The sequence below is a fragment of the Dermacentor andersoni genome, chromosome 5, assembly GCF_023375885.2.
Source record: "Dermacentor andersoni chromosome 5, qqDerAnde1_hic_scaffold, whole genome shotgun sequence".
In the NCBI taxonomy this organism is placed as follows: Eukaryota; Metazoa; Arthropoda; class Arachnida; order Ixodida; family Ixodidae; genus Dermacentor; species Dermacentor andersoni.
In genome coordinates, this window is record NC_092818.1 from 57,377,362 (window position 1) to 57,392,207 (window position 14,846).

Below are 14,846 nucleotides of genomic sequence, written 5' to 3' on the forward strand. Positions count from 1 at the left end.
CTAGGTAAGAAATGCACTTGCTTATTGCCGAGAGACGTGATTGCGGGCCAGATTTTCAGGCAATGTTAAAGAAACGGGCGCTATTTCGCTGTCAGACCAGTGCACCGTTTGCCTTAATAAGTAATTTTCAACAAGTTCCTTCAGCAGCAAGCATTCTTCCGTTGTACAAAACGTTGTTCTGGTTGAATACGTTAATTTGATTGCGTCATCGAAAATAAAAGCCGTTTATAGTGTAAGAATTATTAGGTTGATTCGCGCACTTTCTGGGGGCTATCTATTTTTGTGTCCATCTATGTTTCTACCTAAGCATATTCACGCCTTCCTGGCTCACTGGGTAGCCCGTGATCGACTGAGTGGCGCGTCGGGCTTCTGTCCTGACGGAACAGGATTTCAAAGCAACCATCCGAGCAACTTGGGTCACTGAGTGTGGCAGTGTGTTCATACTTATGATCCGCTCTTCAACGACGACGTAGGTCCCTGTATACGCGGAACTGGGCAGCTACTGCTGTTCGAAGAAGCTCTTTGACGCAGACTTGGAGCGCTGGATATGTGCCGCTTGCTCTGTGCTGGTCTACAATGAGCCACTTTGATGCCGAATTGGGCCACTAGGAACGTGTCTGTCACGTTTGAAGTTCGCGAGACGACGTAGGCATTACGCGTCGCATGGCATGGAGAAAAAAATGACAACAGAAAGACGACAAGCACGTGCTGCCTGACTTTGGCTCCAGATTACCTAGCGCTTCAACGGAAAAGCAATGAAGAAATAGAAACTGGCGAGACACACAGGATGCAAACGGAGCAGGAAAATAAAAAGGTATAAATATAGATGGCAGACAGCAGCGTTTTCATTTCCTTACGGTCAGGAGTGACAAGTGCAAACAAAAAAAAAAGCTGACGAGAAAGCGGTACCACGATCGAAGGCAGGCAAGAAGAGATTGGAAAGAAAAATAAGAAAGAGGGAGTTAAGAAAGCGCGTGGTGCCGCCATCTTGGAGAGGGGCGCGCGCAGAGAAGGACGTTGTGGCCGGGGCGTAGCGTTCCAGGAGAAGACGGCCGGAGATGGCCACTCTGGGTACTGCCGCAGTACCTAGGCGATGCAGCGACGTCCCGCCAGAGTACCAGGCTCGGCGAGCAGATGACCGACGTCTTCAGGACTACCGCAGGCCCAGACCTACCTGCCAGGACACGTCAGCGTTCACGCCGCTGAACGTAGGCGCACGAAGGCTGGCTGCAGCCAGTCACCATGCCGTCTAGGGAACTAAGCTGGGCCCGCGCGCATCAGGAGCGCCAGCCGGCACGAGTCCTGCTCTGCCGAAGCGCGATAGCTCCTGAGCGACTGTGCCTTCGTCACGTCGGCCGCGGCATCGGTGACGCCGGGCACTAGGGATGACTGAAAACGACCGGATTGCAACGACGGACCACAGACCGGGGGACGCCGATATCTGCCCCGAACAGAACCGGTACTGTAAGCGCCCCTACGATAGTGTAAAAACGATCTCCGCACAGACGTTGGTTAAGGCGGTAGTGCGAGCGTAAAACATAACAAAGGAGGACGCAGTCCGTGTACAATAAGTGTTGAATATTGCAGTGTGCTTCTGCTGTTAAAAATTCCATATCGAATGAATGTTGTGTGTACTGCACCTTGTGTTCATGTGCTCATTCTGCCTGCTCAAGCAAGCGTACCAGGCGTTAACGTATGCGTAGCAACATTGGCAAGCCTGCCAGGATCCCTTTAATTTCGTCACTTGCCTCGGAGTGTCTTGTGCAGCGGAATGGACCTTGCACGTTTGCTGACTGCTGAGAGTGCCGCGGGCATGTCGGCCGAGGCCCTAATGGCACTGTATCACGAGGAGCAGAAGCGATTAAGAACGCGCAGAGGCACAAGAGGCTGCGAAGAAAGATGAGGAGATAGCCAAGGCAGCTGAGGGGAGAGCGAAAGCTGCGGACGAGCGTGCGTATAGGAACTTCGTGATAGAAAAAGAGCTTACGGAAAATTAATTGCACTTGCGCGTGAGTAACAGTGGAGAATAGGCGGGAAATAGGAGCTCAGATGTGGTACCTCAGAGGATAGCGACAGTGTGCCCCAGAAGTTAATCGCCCCATTTGATGAAAAGCGAGATGACCTAGATGTCTACATACAGTGTTTCGAGCGAATCGCAACTGGACAAGGCTGGCAGAGGAGTGACTGGGCGACTGAATTGAGTATCTGTCTTGTGGGGGAAGCGTTGGCCGTGTACAGCCGGATGTCAGCGACTGACGCACTAGATTACGACAAGCTGAATAAGGCTGTCCTACAACACTTCAGACTAACGGCCGAAGGTTTCTGGGAGAAATTCCGAAACTCCAAGCCATACGAAAACGAGACGGGCCGGCAATTCGCCGCTCGAATCTCCAACTACATTGAACGTTGGTTGGAGATCGCTAACATAGGGAAGACATTTGAAGACTTGAGGGACAACAGGATTGCTGAACACTTCTTACCATCATGTCATAAGGGCGCGACAATATTCCTGAAAGAGAGAACTATCTGAACACGCCGACCGCTCTTTAGAAGCTCAAGGCCAAAAGAACTAGGGAAAGGGGAGGAGGATAAGAAGATACCAGATGAGAGAGAACAGACTCGGAGCAGAATCAAATGTTTTATGTGTGACAGGATAGAGCATCGGGCTGTGAATTGCCCCTTGGGTCGCACTCGCAGGTCGACGTTGAAGTGCGAGGGGTGCGGACGGCATGGACATACAGTACAAACCTGCCGAGCTAAGTCAGAAAATGAGACTGCCTGTATTGTTGCGAGCGAAGGTCCCATTAATGTTGATAGTACGCAAATGGAACAGGAGTCCAGCGACAAGGCAAGCGCTGTCACGACGGCTCCGAGGTCTGAAGACGCGGAAACCTCGATGCCAGTAGTATGGAAATGCGGCAGGGACGAAAAGTGTCTGTACTCAGAGACACTCGGTCCAACATTGTTATGGTAAGGCAATCCATGGTGTCGGAAAGATATATCACCGGTACAGAAACGCCAGTTCGATTGGAGGATGGTACGGTACGGTGAATGCCTGTGGCTCGCGTATTGCTTTTGACGCCTTATTACTGCGGTTGGATTGAAGCGCAGTGCGTCAAAGAACCGCTTTAGGATGTCATTCTTGGGAATGTGCCTGGAGCCACAAGTGTGGATGATCCAGATCCCCTCTGGAGTTTTCCGAATATCTAAATTACAAGTAGGACGAAGCATGAATCCACTGAAGCCGTTGGCAGAGACAACGAAAGAAGTTCGGATCCGCATACCGGAGAGGCTACCATATTGTCAGTGGAGAAAAGTACGAGGAACCAGGATAGGAAGGATGTTCATTTAAAGAATGCTTCAGGCACCGCCATGGATATAACCGCGACGGAAATGAGAAAAAAAAGGCAAGAAGCGGACAGTACTCTGCGACGTTATTTTGAAATTTTAGGGAAATGGGTTCAGAGTAAGAGCCGGGTCATACATAAGTTTGAGAAAGTTGAAGAATTACTGTACCGAAAAGTCAGAACCCACGATGGAAGAGAAAGAATACAGTTAGTAGTGCCGTTGAGTTTACGACAAGTAGTCCTCGATCTAGCACACGACGCTATTATGGCTGGCCATCAGGAGTAAGGAAGACGACCAGCCGAGTATCAGAAGAATTCTTTTGGCCGTGCATGCAAAGTGACAATAAACGATTTGTGCGATCTTGCGACATATGTCAGAGAACCACACCAAAAGGGTTGATATCAACATACCTTTACGGACTAGGCCTATTATTGAGCACCCTTTCCAAAGGGTCGCAGTGGACATTGTAGGCTCTATTGACCCAAAATCGAATAAAAGAAACAAGTACATCCTCACGATGGTGGACGTTTCGACTAGATATCCAGACGCTGTCCCAACGAAAACGGTGGACACCGTAATAATCGCTGAGGCTTCGGTAGAAATGTTTACTAGGTATGGAGTTCCGAGAGAGATACTGACGGATAGAGGAACCTATTTTACGTCAGAATTGATGACGAAAATGTGCAGACTGTTGTCTCTGCGACACCTCTTGAGGATGCCGTATCCCCCCACGTGTAACGGGTTGGTAGAAAAGTTCAATGGCACGCTTAAGAGTATGTTACCCAAGGTGTGCCAAGAGAAACCCAGGGGATGGGATAGCTATCCACCTGCACTCTTGTTTGTGTATAGAGAACTGCCGCCGGCTTGCACTGGATTTTCCCCATTCGAGCTAATCTACGGCAGAGCAGTGAGAGGCCCATTAATGGTTTTGCTAGAAATGTGGTTGAACACGGAATTGAAAGAACAAAAGTCCTCGTATGTCTATCTATTGGAACTGCGAGATAATTAGAAGAAACCTGTCGCATCGCCCGAGAGAGTCTCACCGAAGCGCAGGCATCGTACAAGAAGTATTATGATAAGAAAAGCCAGAAGCGCGTTCTTCAGGTTGGGGACATGGCACTGGTGCTACTTCCGAATGACACCAACAAGCTCACAATAAGTTGGAAAGGACAACTCAAAATGAGCAAGAGAGTAAGCGACGTAGACTGCGAATTAGAAATCGGAGAATGAAGATAAGTACTTCACGTCAACATGCTGAAGAGATACGAGTTGAGACAACAAGAAAATGTAGAGGAAGTTGCAGGAATGGTCATCACAGAACCGGACGCTGAAAGTCCATACGAAGCAGAAATCCCCACGTGCAGCAGCAAGAAAACAATGGGTCTAGAGAAGGGGGTGATAAACCCTACTTTAAACGAGGTCGAAAGAGGAGAGATGAATACAGTGCTAAAATAGTTCAATGAGATATTCTCGGATCTCCCAGGCAAGGCGGCAGTGCTCAAGTGAAGCATTCGATTCACAACTGACAAGCTAATCAACGTAAAGTAGTAGCCTCTCCCATTAGCGGTGCAAAAAGACATAGATAACGAAATTGAGCAGGTGTTAGAATTGGGAGTGATCTAGCGTTCCAGGTCTGCGTACGATTTGCCTCTGGTGGTGGTAAAGAAGTCCAACGGGTCTAACAGAGTCTGTGTCGAATTTCGACGCCTAAATAAGATGTTGGTGGATGATTCAGAACCGAAACCACGATTGGATACGGTCTTTGCGAGGGTTGCCAAGAAAAATATTTTGCTAAGCGGGACCTCACTAAGGGTCTTAGCGGATACCCCTTGACGAGGAGTCGCAAGAAAAAACGGCCTTCTCATGTGCGCGGGGGTTATTTAAATTCAGGTTTATGCCTTTTGGACTCAAGACTACTGTACAGGCGTTTACTACGCTTATGCAAATAGTACTTCAGGGACTACACAATGTGGAACACTATGTAGATGACATCCTAATTGCAACAGATACTTGGCAGGAACACTTGGAAACGTTGCAGGAAGTGTTCGTCAGGCTTCGCGCGGCGGCGGCCACAGTTAAGCCAAACAAAGGTCAAATTGGGTTCCATGCAATTACATTCCTTGGTCACACTTTGGGCATGGGCCACGTCGTGACCCATACAGACACCATAGAGAAGATCCAGGGTGCACCTAGACCATTCAACAAGAAGCAGCTGAGATCCTTCTTAGGCCTTACAAGGTACTATGGAGAGTTAGTCCCTCAGTGCGCGGAGATTGTATGTCCCCTCACCGATCTCCCGAAAAAGAACGCTCCGAATATATTACCCTGCTCAGAACGTCATCAACAAGCATTTCAACGATTAAAGAAATGTATGGTGGAACCTCCGGTTCTGAGGGCACCGGATCTCAAGAAAAAATTCGTTCTGCGAACAGATGCATCAGAAAGGTGTGTACGGGTTGTGCTGTTGCAGGAAGCCGATGGTGTATGGCACCCTGTCCTTTATGCAAGCCGGAAGTTGAATGACACGGAAAGAAACTACGCTACAGTAGAAAAGGAATGTTACGCTTTAGTGTGGGCTGTCAAACGATTTCATATTTATTTATATGGGACTCAGTTTGTCGTGCAAACTGACCATCAGCCACTAGAGAATCTAAACCGGGTAAAGCACAACGTCAAAGTCATGCGCTGGAACCTAGTGCTACAAGAATATGACTTGTCGGTGCAGTACATTAATGGGCGAGACAACGTGGGTGTGGATTTTATGAGTAGAGTGATGTTTTAGGAAACCAAAAGGTATCACTACCAAAGTATAACAGTGCTGTGTGAGTGATGGCACCGTTGACACTGACGTAGTATTAGGACTCGGCGAAAACTTACGTGATGTTCGCGTGCGTGCAGTGAAGTGCGGCGATGTGCAGTTATGTGTGAATGAGGAAACGGCGAAGCGAAGATATATGTGGCGTAGTGAAGTGCAGTGTCCCTGTAAACCCAAGAGCTGACGAAGAGTTAGTGAAGTTATCGTGGAGCGAAAACTCGGAAAATAGGGGGCCATTGTCAGGAGTGACAAGTGCAAACAAAGAAAGAAGACAAGAAAGTGGTACTACGATCGAAGGCACGCAAGAAGAGATCGGAAAGAAAAAAAAGGAAGAGGGAATGGAGCGGGCGCGTCGTTCCGCCATCTTGGAGAAGGGGCGCGCGTAGCCAGGGTGGCCGGGGCGTAGCGTCAAAGCCTTCCTCTCCAATAGAATAGCAACAATGGGTTTGGGAGAGATCTGATCGCAAAAATTCCCCACGCCAAGCAAGGGGACACCCCAAGGTTCAGTGATTTCTCCGTTACTCTTTAACATCGCAATGATTGGCCTAGGGCATAAACTAAGCAAAATTGAAGGCGTACAACACGCCATGTATGCAGATGAAATCACCATCTCGGCCACTAAAGGCTCGCTGTGCCAAAAAGAAAGCTATCTGCCAAAAGCAGCCACTTGCGTGGAAGAATACGTAGGGGAAAGATGCCTTGAGGGCTAAACGGAGAAATCCGAGCTTCTGAGAACTACACGGGGCAAGAAAAGCAAAGAAAGCCGCAAGATGCGGCTAAAGGGGTAGCCGATACCGGAAAGACAACAAATCAGGATCCTTGGAATATGGGTGCAATCCAACCAGCACTGCATCCACACGCTGAAAACACTCAAGCAGTCAACAACCCAAATAGCACGCATGATCACACGGGTGTCACAAAAGAGATATGGGATGAAAGAAGGAGACACTGAAGCTGGTTGGGAACCTGGTGGTAAGCAGGGTCGCATACTCACTCTCGTACTTCAAGTGCACCAAACAGGAAATACAAGAAGCAGACAATATTTTACGCAAAGCGTACAAAACATCACTTCACCTGCCGAACAATACATCGACAGAGAAACTAATGGCACTTGGTTTAAGCAACACCTTCAAAGAACTAAAAGAAGCCCAAAGTATCGCACAGCTCATGAGACTCCAGCAGACCAAAACGGGAAGGGAACTGCTAATAAGGCTAGGCTTCGCGGAATCAATCAAAGAAACCCAAAGAACGGAGGGCATTCCTGATGAATATCGGAAAACATACACTGTTAGCCCCCTACCCAAAAACATGGACCCAAACCTCCACACAGTGCAAAGGGACGCAAAGGCGAAATACGTCGAAAAGTACCTGGCCAGAAAAAACAACAGTATACACAGATGCTGCAGTATACGCCAAGAAAAGAGGCACAACATAGTAAAGACAGCTGCGATACTAATAAACCCGGACCACAAAGAGATCAGCGGCTCGTCAAGGACTGCTCGGTAACGGAAGCTGAGGAAATAGCCGTAGCTCAGCGGCAGTGGAGGGCTACCGATGCAAAAGGTCCGTAACAATACTCACCGACTCGCAAGCTACGTGTCGGAATTACATGAACGGCAGAATAGGACGCAGAGCACTTCACATCCTCCGCTCCTGCAGGGCCATCAACGAAGTCAGGCATACAATTTTCTGGGTACTGGGACACGCTGGAATAGAACGGAACCTAAGGGCGCACAAGGCAGGTCGAGAGCACACAAACCGAGTGGCCACGAGCACCGACCCTGAGGAACCCATACCTGTCAACCCAATTTACTTACTATAAGGGGGCCCTAATCAAATACACTCCACCCCACAACAGCCTAAGTCAGCATGAACCAACATATAGAAGGAGGCTGCAAACAGGAACATACCCAAATCTAAACACAAAGCAAGATGTTTCCCACCCAGTATAGAGACATTTGCCCCTGGTGCGGCGCCAAGCCCACCTTATATCACATTACATGGGGATGCGTTCACAATCAACAATTGCTTCAAATAAAAGACCCGAGTGCGGCGCAGTGGGAGAGGGTGCTCTCCATCAGGGACCCGAAAGTCCAGCACGGGCTAGTAAGGCACGCTCCCCGAGTAGCCACCCTCAATGGTGCCCTGGAATAGGGGGGTCGACCCTGCGCAGGTTGGGAAGGAGACCGTGAAGACGGCCAACCACATCTGCCACCGCTAATTTCTAACCAGTTAGAGCAAATAAAGTTTTTCCTCCTCCTCCTGCTCCTCCAGGAGAAGACGGTGGAGATCGCCACTCTGGGTCCTGCCCCAGTACCTAGGCGATGCAGCGACGTCCCGCCCGAGTACCAAGCTCGGCGAGCAGATGACCGGCTTCTTCGGAACTACCGCTGGCCGGGACCTACCTGCCAGGACACGTCAGCGTTCACGCCACTGAACGTAGACGTGCGAAGGCTGGCTGCAGCCAGTCACCGTCCCATCTAGGGAACTAAGTTGGGCCGGAGCGCGACAGCTGCTCAGCGATTGTGCCTTCGTCACATCGGCCGGGGCATCGGTGACGCCGGACAGCACCGACGACTGAAAACAACCGGATTGCAACGACGGACCACAGACCGGGGGACACCGATATCCACCCCGAATAGAACCGGTACTGTAAGCGCCCCTACGATAGCGTATAAACGATCGCCGCACAGACGTTGGTTAACGCGGTAGTGCGAGCGTAAAACCTAACAAGAGAGTTCGCAGTCCGTGTACAATAAGTGTTTAATGCTACCGTGTGCTATTGCTGTTAAAAATTCCATATCGAATTAATGTTGTGTGTGCTGCACCTTGCGTTCGTGTGTTCATTCTGCCTGTTCAAGCAAGCGTACAGTTAATGTATGCGTGAGACTTACATTTATCCTCCCCTTCGCAAAAAAAAGAACAAATGGGTGAGCAAACTGTTTCGTAGTTATGCGCCATGTAATGAGCAACAAGGTAAACGCAACGATCCAAAGTGCCTTCTATAGAAAAAGTTCAAAGCCCACGATTTTTTCACACCTAAGTACAAGAAAATTTCTCATTTTTCTCAATGCAGTGCCGTTGTTATTTAACTCAATTTACCCTGACTCCGTGCCAGAGTTGTCTTATAATTATAGTGAAACGTTTAATGTTTACAAAAGCACATTTTCAGTACCACGCGATTTTTATGGGGTTGCTAATTCTGCAACTCCAAAAAGAGATATTTAACTTTTTCCCAGGTAAGGTTTTTTGCTGCATGAAAGAACTATGTACGTGGGAAAATTAGTCTCCCTTCTATTATAGTTAAGGGATTCCTGACTAATATAAAAATCTTAATTATAATAAAAATATTTGGAGCCCCCTTTTGCGACGGGCCTTATCTGACCACACCCATCTGGTTCCCCAACTGCAGTGAAGTCATCGCGCTATCGCAATAGGCTGGTCCATCCCTCATATTTAGAGGGAGCATTCAATTAGGAGGTGTAATTGGACAGTAGTGTGAGAAGTAGCTACCCGAATACCTGCATCAAATAGCTCACTGTGCTCGGTCTCGTGTGCTTGCTACCCCAACGTGCCGCATGGAAAGCTATAGATACAGGATCCCTAAGCCCAAACTCAACCCATTTCGTGTCTCAGAAGATGCAAAAGGGACCCTTTTGCATCTTCTGAGACACCGGAACCACTTCTCATTGCTACCACAAGGTCAACGAGTTAGAAATCCCATATCATTCTAATTTCAATTTTATGATTAGATCTACACAATAATAGGGACGACCACACGTTGTTTTGAGAATAGGCTCTATTTTCCGCCTAAAAAGAAAGATTTATGTTTTTCCAGCGCTAGACGTATTATTCCTGCGACAGAATTCACTAAAACCTTAATGAAAACCGGTGAATATTGTTTATTTTTAAACTCCATTAAATTAGGCCAATTGTTACTTTTGCAATTTTGGAATATAGCGGATTTTATTAAGGAATGAAAACCCAATTTGCCTGTACAGTTTTGTGATCTATTTGCTAGAAGCTATTTGAATAGCTGTCAGGAATTTTTTCAGCTTCGTCGCCTTACCTGAACTGGCCCAACAAACCCACTGATTTTGCCTCAGTGAAGGCGCTTCCTCAAAAAGCAAAGCTTCGCAATTATTCAGGAAATACCATGGGCGGCATCAGCCTAAGTTTCCTTGGGCGAGTGGTTCTAATAATTTAAACAAGGAAGAAAATCGTGTTGCGGAGCCTGATGTTTTAAGTTTGGTGTGAGAAGTTTTCAAACTTGTAAAATTTGCAAGCCGCATAAGTACCCTGAACAACCTTTAGTGCATTTCAATTTTTCATGAAAATCAGCCTTGCGCCTCCCAAAACAGCTACGTTTTTTTCTGTACGGAGACATTCAGCACCTTGTTCAAAATTGTTGGTGAAAAGAAAACATAGTCGCTTTCCCCTTTCTTTCCTTATCATAACCCACCCATTAGAGAATGCTATCAAAAGCTTAAAGTACGCAGTTTTAAACAATGATGTATCATCAATCATATGCTTACAAAAGTATCCTTGAGTTATCTTTTCTCGCCAGCAGTAATCATGCTTAATTTACGTTTAACTGAAATGGTGTCTCCATCAACACACTGCATAACACAAGGTATTGTCCAAATACACGAAGCTTTCACACACCGAATCGCGTATCTACTTATTTACTCGGCCTTCGAATCTAATCGCCATTATTCATAAACACTTTCAAACTAGTTTCAATTGGACACTGTCTGCACAGCAGGCGTAAAGCAAGAGAACTTGTGCAGTCGGGCAGGTTTCATTAATCCAGCCCTTTACAGCTAGGCTGTCATGATGCTTATTCGAGCATGAGCCCTGAGTATGCGAATAAAGTGCTTGTTTGCTGACTTCATGTTCTTAGTCAAAAAACGCTTCATAATGCGTAATCTACTGAAGGAATTTACTAGCACTATAATTGTACTACGATGTGAAGATTACAATAGTCATGAAAATGACTGCTTGTCGTTCTAAGACCTTTTAAAAAGTATGCGACGTTAGATTCAATTCGTGTTAGGCACTATACGGCTCGTCTTCCATTTCTTCTGGTTGACCACTACTAGCAGACAATTAGTGATGCATGCGCCCATAGAGGCACCCTGTATCTGCTCAAGAAGGTTTACATGCTGATTGATCCATGGACGAGTTTAACTTCCAAGATGACACGTGGACATGAACGAACACCGTAAAGCAGAGTCCTGAGCTTTGGCCACCTGGGTTTCGATAACGTGCCGTCCAAAGTTGTTGCACGAAGGCTTAGAATAGCAGGCCTTTTTACCTCCTATGCTGCAGGAGTACAACCGGTGACCAGCAGCGAACTGCCACAGCCCGCGAATCCTCGCAAAGCTGACTGAACATGCTCAAGAAAACTAGAATTCACCTGCCTATTCCTAGTACATTGAAAACACGTGTCGCTTGATTGGAAGGTTGCTGCCGAGAACAATAAAATATCTGAAAGTTTTCACTCTATCAAGTTAACTCGGCCAGAAACGTGAAATGGTATTTAACTTGCATGCAGACAGCTAAGGCTAAAAAGAACGCAAAGAAAGTGATAAAAGAAGAGTTGAAGCACACAGCGCTGTACGTTCTGTCTGTTTCGTAACGTCCTTCGCTCTTTTATTTACCGACACCACTATGAGGAAGCGCTCGAATTGCCTTTTGGGTTAATGAACTGTGAGGCCAGGGTCTCAAGCGCTTCTTCACTCCTTGAAGGCAACATACTTGAGTGCTCGAGTGTAGACCTACTGCACCTGACTTAGTGAATGTGAAAGTGCGATATAGACTTCTGTTTGCTCTCTCTCTCTTTCACCGTGTGGCCAGCCTCTTGAGGAACCCCAACTTCACTTCGTTAAATATTCAAAGGTGAAAGGGAAATATCGCCACTGGACGTTCACTGCGCAGCAATAAAGGAAAAGAAAGAGAAAAACAGAATGTGTCCATCAAGCGTCGTTGCTGTTGCACGTGCAGTTGTGTGCAATTTTAGCTCTGGAGTATGAGCTCTGAACATTGAGCGTGCGGTATAGCAGTTGTGCTACCTTTTGCTGCTTTTGACATTACGCAAGACTTCAGTACTTTTTGTCTCTGAACCGTTTCCGTACCCTGTGACATTGCTTCGAGGAGAATGTTTTGGTGAAGTGGAAGCCATTGATGACCTGCAAGTAATCTACGTGTGGCATGACGCAGCCTTGGCCAGCCATCCTACCCTCAGTACTTTTCGGCACTTGAAGCACAGTCCACAGATGTGTTTCAACCCTCCATCACCGAAGACCTCGCACAAGTTCAGCACTCACAGCTTTATTGCGTATTAAACGCAGTTCCTTCTTCTTTCGATGTCACGCAAGTTTCTTCGGGCCGCACGTCCACCATTACGCATACGTCAACACCAGTTCCCACCCGCCATTGCGACAACTTCTAAATAGCGTATCTGCCACAGAGCGTCATGTTATGAACGGGCAAGCCGGCGTCATGCTTTGCCGCCAAGAGATTCGACTTTCATATAGGTCACGGGAACCTCATGTTGTCCTTGTTACGAAGGAGCATGGTTCTGTTCGCTTCTATGAAGATTACCTACGACCTAAAAAGATCGCTCGCAAGGATGTGTATGCTGTAGCGCGAATGTATGACCCCATTGACTATTTGCAAGGAGCAGAATTGTCTTCGTTACATTTGCAGTAAGGCTATTTGGAAGTGCCAGTGGCAGAAGTCGTCCATCCGAAGACATAATTTGTAACGCCTGATGGCATATACGAATTTATCGTAATACTCTTTGGACTTTGTAATACGCCCGCAATACTTGAGCCCATGGTGGACACGGTTTTTAGTAGCTGGAAGTGGCACACAAGCCTATGCAATCTCCATAATATTGTTCTCCTTGATCCTTACTTCACCACGCTCCTTTAGCGTCTCAAATGTGCGCTGACATGTTTGAAATGTCGGCCTACAGGCAGCACGAGAGCCTACTATACTCGGTTATGTTGTCCCAAGGACGACGTACTCCACGATTTCGCCAAACTGCGCGCCCTCACTGAATTCCCGAAGCCAACGTTGGCAGAAGAGCGGGGCAATTTCGTTGAACTCTTTTCATTCTTCAGGCAGTTCATTCAAAACTTCTCCGCCATCATATCACCGTGACGAACCTGCTCAGAAGCAATGGCGCCCTGTTCTTGTGGTCATCAGAGTGCGCGAACACTTTCACAAATCTGCGGCGTCTTCATACTTAACCACCAATTTTACGCAATTACGTCCCAACAGCTCCTACAGAAGTGCACACGGACGCCAACAGTATTGGCGTCGGTACTGTCCTTGCGCAATGCATGCCCGAAGTCGCCAAATACGCCACTGCATACGCAAATCCAACACTGACAAAAGCCGATACGAACTATAGTGGTACTGAAAAAAAATGTTTACCCATCGTCTGTGCCCTTACCAAGCTTCGTCTTTATTTGTATGGGGGCGCATTCGATGTCGTCGCAGACCACCATGCACTCTGGTGGCTCTCATTCCTCTGTTTGTCGCCTTGCTTGTTGGGCGCTTCGGCTGCAAGCCTGACATCCACGTCGCGTACCGAAATGGACGCCAGCATTTTTACACCGACGAACTGCCACGCTCTCCATTGCACGACAAGATTTCCGGTTTCTCAGCATCTGAGTCTATCATTTCGTCCATTGACATTGGAATCATCGCTTCTGAGCAGCGCAAGCACCACTGGATTCCCTTCCATATAGACCTTCTCTTCAATTCGTTAACGTAAGCGATAACTAGCACGCTTCGTCGTGGAACTCACAATTTCACTGTTCGCAATGACCTCCTTCACCGACGTAATTATTACTTAGACGACCCCCAGAGGTTACTGGTAATACCTCGAAGCCTGCATTCCGAAATCCGCGCATCCTTCCATGCTGATCCACAGTGTGCACACTCGGGAATTTCAATACTTACGAACGTCTTCGACAACAGTACTACTGGCGAGCAATGTACCGTCGGGATGAAAAGATTGGGGACCACGGAAGCAGCTAAAAATTCAAATATATGGAAGCGCAGCTCGGCGGCCTCGAACTGGTTAATTACATTGTATTGGCTTAACACCCGCGCATGCGCGTGCGCTCTTGATTTCAGCTGGAATGCACATGATGCGAACAAAAGAAATAAAAAAAACGTGGCATCGTTGGTTCGCAAGCTTTCGACCACGACTGTAAAACTAGGTTCAAGTTTTGTTTGCTCCTACGGCGACTGCCAACGCTTCAAGCCTTCATTCAGCCTTCAATCGCCAGGTGGGTTGCAGCCTATACTTTCCCCTACCTGATCGTTTGGGTAGAGGATCTCTGAGATCTCTGCAATCGCGGGCGCGTCTTTTGTCTGAAGTCATTGAGGCCGTCCTCGGTAAGTTCCGTGTTCTTCATCGGACAACTACTGCGCACCAGCCTCAAATCAACGGGCTTACGGAAGGCTTCAACCATACGCTATGCGACATGTTTGCAGTGTATGTGGCCTCTGAACAGACAAATGCCGACCTCATTCGGCTCTTTGTCACCGACGCTCACAACACCACCACTCAGAGCACCATTGTTTCGTCATCCTTTTTCTTATTGTACTGTCACCACCTGTCACACGCATTCGACACAATTCTCCCTTATTATCCCGATGC

At 47.6% G+C, this 14,846-nt stretch overlaps 1 protein-coding gene across 2 annotated transcripts in view; it reads right to left on the bottom strand.

Annotated features, from left to right (window-relative positions):
• The window catches only part of LOC129384661 (uncharacterized), a 46,121-nt gene that overhangs the window by 13,141 nt on the left and 18,134 nt on the right, over positions 1-14,846 (bottom strand). The gene's annotated exons all lie outside the window — the stretch shown is intronic.